This window comes from Canis lupus, chromosome 6 (assembly GCF_011100685.1).
Source record: "Canis lupus familiaris isolate Mischka breed German Shepherd chromosome 6, alternate assembly UU_Cfam_GSD_1.0, whole genome shotgun sequence".
Lineage (NCBI taxonomy): Eukaryota > Metazoa > Chordata > Mammalia > Carnivora > Canidae > Canis > Canis lupus.
This window is the reverse complement of record NC_049227.1, coordinates 567,021-574,852: the sequence shown is the minus strand read 5'-3', so window position 1 is coordinate 574,852 and position 7,832 is coordinate 567,021. Positions and strand designations below refer to the sequence as shown.

The 7,832-nt window shown below is 40.7% G+C and overlaps 1 pseudogene; it reads left to right on the top strand.

The window, feature by feature from the left end:
* The first annotated feature begins 6,584 nt into the window (after positions 1–6,584).
* LOC119872432 lies at positions 6,585–6,741 on the top strand (annotated as a pseudogene).
* Positions 6,742–7,832: the final 1,091 nt, after the last annotated feature.

Here is a 7,832-nt window from a genome sequence, read left to right as displayed (position 1 = left end):
TAAGAAAAAAGAAACATTCTTGGAGGTGGCCAGTTTTTCCCCTGGTTGCATCTCTCAAAGAGATTTCAGGAGCTTTATTTAGTGATTTTGAGTGATAAGCAATGTGCTTGTATTATCTATTGTTGGAAAACAGATTACCCCAACTTTAGCAGCTTAAAACAAAAGTCCCTTATTTTCTCACAATTTCTGTGGGTCAGGGATGTGGGTGCCCTTTTGCTGGGTCCTCTGGTTCAGGGTCCCTCACAAAGCTGCATTCAACTTGTCAGCCAGGGCTGCAGGCATCTCAAGGCATAGAATCCTCTTTCAGTCTCACTCAAACACCATTGTCAGGCCTCAGGTCCTTCATTAGTTCCAGCCACTTGTACCTTTTCTATAAGAAGCTGCTATCTTCCCCTGGGGCAAGGAATAGGAGAGAGAAATGGAAGTCTTTGTTGTAAGCTCATCTCAGAATAGACAGCCACTCACTTTTACTCCTTCTGTTACTTAGAAGCTAGTCCCCAACCTAACTGTCCATCAAGGATGAACAGATAAAGAGGTGCCTGGGGGTTCAGTCGCTTGAGCAACCAGCTCTTGGTTTCAGCTCAGGTCATGATATCACGGGCTGTGGAGTGGAACCATGCAATGAGGTCCCTGCTCAGTGGGTACCCTGCCTGCCACAATGGAGCCCCACCAGCATCCAGCCCCCCAATAAGCTCCGTGCTCAGCCGGGGAGTCTGCTTGAAGATTCTCTCCTTCTGCCCCTCCCTCTGCACTCTCTCTCTCTCTCAAATAAATAAATGAACTTTTTAAAAAGAATGAATGGTTAAAGAAAATGTGGTATTGTACAAACAATGGAATATTATTCAACCATAAAAATGAAGGAGATCCTATCATTTGAGACAATGTTGATGAATCCTAAGAACATTACAGTGAGTAAAATAAGTCAGCAGAAAAAGACAAATACTATACAATCTCACTTGTATGTGGAATCTGAAGAAGCCAAACTCAGAAACAGAGTAGACTGGTGATTGGCAGGGGCTGGAGAGTGGGGGAAATGGGGAGAATTTGGTCGAAGGGTACAAACTTCCAATTATAAAATGAATCAGTTCTGGAGATCGAAGGTACAACATGGTGAATGTAGTTAATACCATATTATATATTTGAAAGTTGCTGGGAGAGTAAATCTTAAACGTTCTCACCACGTACTCACACAAAAGGTATGAGGTGATGGATGTGTTAACTAACTTTATTGTGGTAGTCATCTCACAATACCTACATATATCAAATCATCACGTACGCTTTAGACTTACTCAGTGTTGTACGTCAATTATTTCTTAATAATGCTAGAGAGGAAAAAAGAAGCTAGTTTCTAGGTCCTATCTGCATCAAAAGGGAGGGGTTAACACAAAAGCATGGAAACCAGGAGATGGGATCACTGGGAGTTATCTTAAAGGCTGCTTACCACAGTCCCCAAAAGATCACCACTCTCTCTACTGGTACTGGTTTCCATAAATCTGAATGAGATTAGTCTCCCACAACCCCCCTCCTTCTATATTCCTTTCCTGACTTGATGAGGCCCATTGACCATCTGGCTTCTTTCATCATTATGGCTGTGAGGTTTATCCATGCTATCATGCATAGCTCTTGTTATTTCTCATTGCTGTGTTCTAGTCCACAATATGAATAGCAGTTTTACCTTTATATTTAATTTTTTATTTCAAATTTTCATTTAAATTCTAGTTAGTTAACTTATAGTGTGATATTGGTTTCAATAATAGAATTTAGTGATTCATTACTTAAATATAACATAGTGTTCATCATAATAAGTGCCCTCCTTAATATCCATCATCCATTTAGCTTATCCCCCTACCCACCTCCCTCCACCAACCTTCAGTCTGTTCTCTATAGTTAAAAGTCTTTTATGGTTTGCTTCCCTGTCTCCTTTTTTTTTTTTTTTTAACTCCTCCTATGTTCATCTGCTTTGTTTTCTTAAGTTACACACACAAGTGAAATCATATGGTATTTCTCTGACTGACTTATTTTGCTTAGTAAAATACCCTCTAGCTCTATCCACGTCGTTGCAAATGGCAAGATTTATTTTTCTTAATCGCTGAGTAATATTCGATTGTGTGTGTGTGTGTGTGGTGCATGTGTATGTGTGTGTGTGTATCCCACATCTTCATCCATTCATCAGTTGATGAATATTTGGGCTCTTGTTGATAAGGCTGTTATAAACATCAGGGTACATGGATCCCTTTGAATCAGTATTTTTGTATCCTTTGGATAAATACCTAGTAATCCTAGTAATGCAGTTGCTGGATCGTAGGGTAGCGCTATGTGTAACTCCTTGAGGAACCTCCACACAGTTTTCCAGAGTGGCTGCACCAGTTTGCATCCCCACCAACAGTGCAAGAGGGTTCCCCTTTCTCTGCATCCTCACCAACATCTGTTGTTTCCTGAGTAGTTAATTTCAGACATTCTGACAGCTGTGAGGTGGTATCTCATTGTGGTTTTGATTTGTATTTCCCTGATGATGAATGATGTTGAGCATCTTTTCATGTGTCTGTTGGCCATCTGGATGTCTTCTTTGATGAAATGTATATTCATGTCTTCTGTCCATTTCTTAGCTGGATTATTCAGTTTTGGGGGTGGTGAGTTGGATAAGTTCTTTCTAGATTTTGATATTAGCCCTTTATCCGATATGTCATTTGCAAATACCTTCTCCCATTCCAGAAGCTGCCTTTTAGTTTTGTTTCCTTCTCTGTGCAGAAACTTTTTCTCTTGATGAAGTCTTAATAGTTTACTTTTGCTTTTACTTCCTTTGCCTCTATAGACGTGTCTAGTAAAAAGTTGCTATGACCAAGGTCAAAGGGGTTGCTGTCTGTATTCTCCACTGGTATTTTTATAGTTTCAGTCCTCACATTTAGGTCTTTAATCTATGTTGAATTTATTTTTGTGTATGGTATAAGAGGCCCAGTTTCTTCTTCTGCATGCTGCTGTCCAGTTTCCCCAACACCATTTATTGAAGAGACTGTTCTCTTTTCACTGGATATTCTTTCCTGATTTTTTAAAAAGATTTTACTTATTTATTCATGAGAGACACACACATAGAAAGAGAGAGAGAGAGAGGCGGAGACACAGGCAAAGGGAAAAGCAGTCTCCACACAGGGAGCCAGATGCGAGACTCGATCCTCGGAGTCCAGAATCACGCCCTGGGCCGAAGACAGGCGCTAAACCGCTAAGCCACCCAGGGATCCCCCTCTTTCCTGCTTTGTTGAAGATTATTTTACCAGATAGCTGTAGGTCCATTTCTGGGTTTTCTATTTTGTTCCATTGATCTATGTGTCTGTTTTTGTGCCAGTACCATACCGTCTTGACGATCACAGCTTTGTAATATAGCTTGAAGTCCAGAATCAATATTCCTCTAGCTTTGGTTTTCTTTTTCAGGATTGTTTAGGCTATTCAGGGTCTTTTCTGGTTCCATATAAATTTTAGGATTGTTTGTTCCAACTCTGTGAAAAATGTTCGTGGTATTTTGATAGGGATTGCATTAAATGTATAGACTGCTTTGGGTAGTTATACACATTTTAAGGATGTTTGTTTTTCCAGTCAATTAACATGAATGAATGCTTTTCCACTTCTTTGTGTCTTCTTCCATTTCTTTTATAAAGTTTCAGAGTACAGATCTTTTACCTCTTTGGTTAGATTTATTCCTAGGTATGTTATTGTTTTGGGTGCAATTGTAAATGAGATAGATCCCAATTCCTTGGTGTCTTTTTCTGCAGCTTCATTACTGATGTACAGAAATGCAACAGATTTCTGTATGTTGATTTTACATCCTGCTACTTTGCTGAATTCATGTATTCTAGCAATCTTTTGCTGGAGTCTTTCAGATTTTCTACATAGAGTATCATGTTGTCTGCAAATAGTGAAAGTTTTACTTCTCCCCTGCCAATTTAGATGCTTTTTATTTATTTTTGTTGTCTGATTGCTGAGGCTAAGACTTCCAGTACTATGTTAAATAACAATATGGGCATTCTTGTCTTGTTCCTGACTATAACCACAATTTTATTTATCCATTCTGTCCACTGTTGATAGACATTGATCTTCTTTTAGCTGCCATTAATAATGTTCTATAAGCATATTTTGGTGGACATGAGCACTCATTTCTATTGGGAATATGTCCAAGAGTGGGCTTAGAGTCAGACAGTATTAGTACATACTGCCTCTGTCAATTCAGTCTTCCACAAAGCAAATGCCAAGGTAGAATTCGATGTGCAAGAAATTTACAGGGGCAATTCCTGGGAAGGATAAAAGAGAGATGGAGGAAAAGCAGACATGAGGAACCTCCAGACCACAATGCAGGTCTGACCACTGTGAAAGCCTGCAGTCCCAGCCAGGCTGTCAGGGAGCCCAGTGTACAGAGTGTCCACCATAGGAGCTACCTGCAAGGCAGGATTCAGGATGGCCTGGAACTAGCACCTCTGCACAACTAGCACAGTCCCTGGCTGGGAGCAGCCTAGAAAAACCATGGCCTCAACATGAACACTGGGGTGGATCCAAAGGTACGGCAGCTGGAGGCTATTGGCCAACTAGCCCCCTTGAAGCAGGCTGTCTTGAAGGGAGATCTAAGTTGTGTACTCAGGGCCACCACATGATCAAACAGTTTTCCAAAGTGGTTATACCAATTTAAACTCCAATTAGCAATGTATGAGATTTCTCTATGCCCTACAGCCTCACCAAACTTTGGCAGTATCAGTGCTATTACTTTTTACACATTTTGGTGGCTCTCTTGAGGGATTTCATTGTGGTTTGAAAATAGTCTTTGCCTGAAGACTAATGAATTTGAGCACATTTCATATGGTTATTGAGTACATAAAAGTTCTCTTTGTGAAGTGTCTATTTCCCACTTAAAAAATTAGGTTGTCTGTCTTATGAGATTATAGAAATTCTATTTTTAAAGACTTTATTTATTTATTAATGAGACACACAGAGAGAGACACAGAGACATAGGCAGAGGGAGAAGCAGGCTTGGTGCGGGGAGCCCGATATGGGACTCGATCCCAGGACCCCGAGATCACACCCTGAGCTAAAGGCAGACACTCAACCACTGAGCCACCCAGGTGCCCCTGGAAATTCCTTATATATTCTGGATACAAATTCTCTGTCAATAAGTTTATTGCAGATATCTTCTCCCACATGATGTCTTGCCTTCTCCCTCTCTTAGTGGTGTTTTTTTGCTGAACGATAGAGAAGACTTTGAATTCCTCACTTACATTTCACTACCTCTCACCTTGGATATTTCAAACTCCTTACTTATTCACGGCTTACTTATCTCTCTCTCCTGGAAGACTTTCCCACCTCTATTATAATAGTGAAGATTCTGCTAATACAAACCCAGTTCACAAGGCCAGGGATTCAAACTCCATCAGGATTCTCTCTGCCCATCTATGTGTTGATTTTGTTCTCTCAGGAAAGCTGTGCATTCAGAAGGAAAAGTAGCTACTGTAGTTCTTCCATCTTGCATCTTTGTCTTCTCCTACCAGAAAGGAACTGCCTATCATCTCTTAAGTTCACTGTAAAAAATCCTAATGAAGATTCCAGGTTGACCAGCCTTAGGTCATTCATGGTCCCTGTAGCTAGAAAGAGTGCTGGGTCTGGCAGCCCACATACCCATAGGAGATTCTACAAAGAAGCAGCCCTCCCAAAGAATAAAGGAGTGCTATTCCCAAAAGCAGGAAGAGGTAACTGGACAGACGAAGCAAGAGGCTGATCCAATCATTTATTCCACAAATATTTATTGGGCACCTACTACATGCCAGGAATAGCTGTAAGGGTTGGAGACATAGTGGAAAAGATGAGAAATGGCCCTTGCCTCACAGAGCTCACACTGTGAGAGAAACTAGGTGAGGCTGTCCCTGTTGGGGGCTCACACAGAAGAGCCCTATTGTTGTACAAAAGAAGCCCCTCTGTTCCCAGACAGGCAAAGCTGTTCATCACCCTTTCTGCAGTACCATCAGAGAGCCAAGACCTTCTTCTCCTGATAGGCACAACTCTGGGAGGTTGATTTCCAATTCAAGAATGTAAACATCAAAAGTTATACACAGATGGAAACTTCATACATTGCTGGTAAGGAATATAAAATGGTAACTTGGAAAACAATTTGGCAATTCTTTAAGATGTTAAACACAGAATTACCATATGACCCAGTAATTCCACTCCTAGGTATATATCTAAAAGAATTGAAAACATGTGTCCACACAAAAACTTACACATGAGCATGTTCATAGGAACATTATTCCTAATGGCCAAAAATTTCCATTAATTGACAAATGAATAAACAAAAGTATATGCGTACAATGGACTATTACTATTCAGCCATAGAAAGGAACAAAATACTGATGCACGCTACATCATGGATGAACCTTGAAAACATGCTAAGTGAAAGAAGACATAAAAGGCTACATATTGTGTTATTCCTTTTAAATGAAATGCCCAGAATAGGGAAACCTCTAGAGAGAGAAAATAGATTCCTAGTAACGAGGAGCTGGGGTGATGGAAAATACTAAGTGACTGCTAATGGTTATGGAGTTTCTTTTTGAAGTAGCTTTGCGCAGTGGCAGTATCGTAGCCAATGAGGTTTATCCGAGGCGCGATTATTGCTAATTGAAGTCATTTAATGTTCTGAAATTCAATAGTGGTGGTGGAATCACAACAATATGAATATACTAAAACCATTTTTAAAAAGGTATATTTTTATGGCATGTGAATTTTATCTTAATAAAGCTGTTTTTAAAAGTGGAGGGGAGCTTGGAGGGGAGCTTGGATGGCTCAGTTGGTTAAACATCTGACTCTTGATTTCCACTCAGGTCATCTCAGAGTCCTGAGATCAAGCCCCACATTGGGCTCCATGCTCAGCATGGAGTTGGCTTGAGATTCTCTCTCTCCTCCTGCCCCTCCCCGTTTACAAACTCTCTCTCTCTCTCTAAAAAAAAAAAAAAAAAAAATGCACGTAGAGCTTCTGCATTGTAATTGCCCATTTAATGCTGTCTCCACTAACTGCAAACTCCATGAGGCCAGTGGCTGGGTCTTTTATATTCCCAGTAGTTGGTGTAGTGCCTGGCACAGTACTTGGTGAATGGGTGAATGAATGAATGAATGAATGAGACCAGCTTGAATGACACTTCATTCAGGAAACCTCCAACTCTGTGCTCCCAAAGACTTTCTCCCCATTCCCTTTTGTTGGAGGGACAGATTCAGTCTAGCAGGGATCTTGGCTCTACTCATCACCTTGGTTTCTGAGGCCAGCATCCCTGGCCACATCCCCCCAGGCCACTGCAGCTACAACTCCATTCCCTGTGCTGGTTTCAAGGTCTATCTTTCATCAACACCTGGAGATGTGCCTTTATTCCTGCCAAGCTTGGTTATGTAGCAAAGTTTTTTTTCTGAGAATGTTTTATCCAATATTTATGTATTTTTTTGTTTTCTGTGTTGGCTTAATCTACCATGCTCAAACCAGAAATCCTAAAAGGTTTCCATAAGCTTGTTCATGCCCCCCAGCTTGTTTTGCTGAGCTGGATGCTATACTCTTCATTTTTTGTTTAGGGAGAGGTCACAGCAAGGATATGGCAGGACAATATTGGAAGTAGCTGGCCAGATATCTTTCTACAGCAGAATCTGTGAAAGCCCAGGTGTCCCAGGGTCCTTCAGGAAAACATCACTCAAAGTAAATGTCCTATTGAGAGAGAGTGGATTCTGATATCATTTCATAACCATCGATACAGAAGAAATGCTCATTTTTAAATATTGATGAGGAGTGGACCAGTACACATCCTATGTACACAGGTGACCTG